Below are 1,537 nucleotides of genomic sequence, written 5' to 3'. Positions count from 1 at the left end.
AGGGGGAGAGAGAGGGGGAGGGGGAGAGGGTGCATGGCCTCCGCTACACCCCACCACCACTACGCCCCATACTGTCATATCGGTACCGGTCAACCGCCCACGTCAGCGACCGTGGCCCGAATGCTGGTAGTGGTGGTGGCGAGAGATGGGTTGCCTATCCTCGGGGGGTTGGGCTCGTTACGTTACGAACGCCCTCCAAAGAAACACGGTTACAGGACATCACGTTATTCGCGTTCCGCCAGAGACATGGGTAACAAACCATCAAATTTTCAGTAGGTTGCTCCCGAACTCGCACCACCACACCTCGGAATACGGCTCACGAAGACAACATTTCGGACACACTCTACCACAAAACAAGCAGAAAGCTGACAACTTTGTTGCTTTAAAAAGAAAAATCAACTTTTTTTTCTTATTTTAGTGGACTATGGACAATGTCCGAAATATTGTTGTCACGAGCCTTCATTTTCCACTTTGAGGTATGTAGTAGTTTCGGGAATATAAGCGAGAATCGCTATTCTAAAAAATAAAATATCGTAGGTTGGTATACCCTGTGCCCCGGGACAGGCCGGCCGAGGGCACACGTCCGGCGATGACCCTAGGAGCATGGGCAGGACGCTGCCGCTCCAGGGGGGCCCGGCCGGTTACGTAAGACCCGCGGAAAAGTTTTTCGTTATCGGAACCGGAGAAAAGGCGCGAGTCCCTCAGAACAAAAAGTTCAGAGAGATTTATTGAGCACCTGTTTTCCGAAATGTAGCTGTTTTTTTGTTTTTTAAAATTTATTTTTTAACGGTGGAAAAAACCGCAATCTCTACCTGTGAACGGGACGCAAAACTCACGTGGGGGAAGACTTACTTAACCCGAACCGAATCAGCCGTCCCACCCGTCAGCTGAGCACCGCGCTGCACGCCTGTGCCGGACGCTAAACTGACGTCAGGGACGTTTCCCACACGCGTGCCCCCACAGCCCGGGTCCGGGGAACACTGGGCGCCTTTCTCCAAAAGTACTCATGAAGTGACTGGACGAGTATATGGGGTCCCCGGATCACTCCGTACCCCCGTGCCCTTGGGAAAACCTCGGTTTGGTTTTTCCCCCCTGAACGCCTTTGAATTAATTGCTGTTCTGTACCCGCGCCGCCGGCCGGCCCAGCGGACGGACGGACAAACGGACAGGCAAACGGACGGACTGGAGAATGGGCCTGGAGGACCGGGCCAGCGTGGGGAGCCCACAATGTGATCCCCCTTCCCCCTGGGATCAGATGGGCTTGGCTCACAAGAAGAGGAGGGATTTTTAAAACCATTACATTGCCGGGGAAGTCCCTTTATACTGCCCCTGCTCCCCATTCCTAAAATTATCCTGTTCCCCTTACTCAACAATAACTGAATCATGTATCTGAAAGGACTGCTGCTGTTCGTTTATTTTTACCGAAGAACTTGGAGGCGGGGGAAGGAGACGGAACAGAGAACGGGATCAGGCAGAGAGGCGTACATCCTTGAAACGTTACGCTCGAATGCTTACTCCTAGGCGACAACCATCAGGT

The sequence above is a fragment of the Frankliniella occidentalis genome, unplaced genomic scaffold, assembly GCF_000697945.3.
Source record: "Frankliniella occidentalis isolate FOCC.00 unplaced genomic scaffold, Focc_3.1 Scaffold634, whole genome shotgun sequence".
NCBI lineage: Eukaryota > Metazoa > Arthropoda > Insecta > Thysanoptera > Thripidae > Frankliniella > Frankliniella occidentalis.
This window is presented reverse-complemented; position numbering follows the sequence as displayed.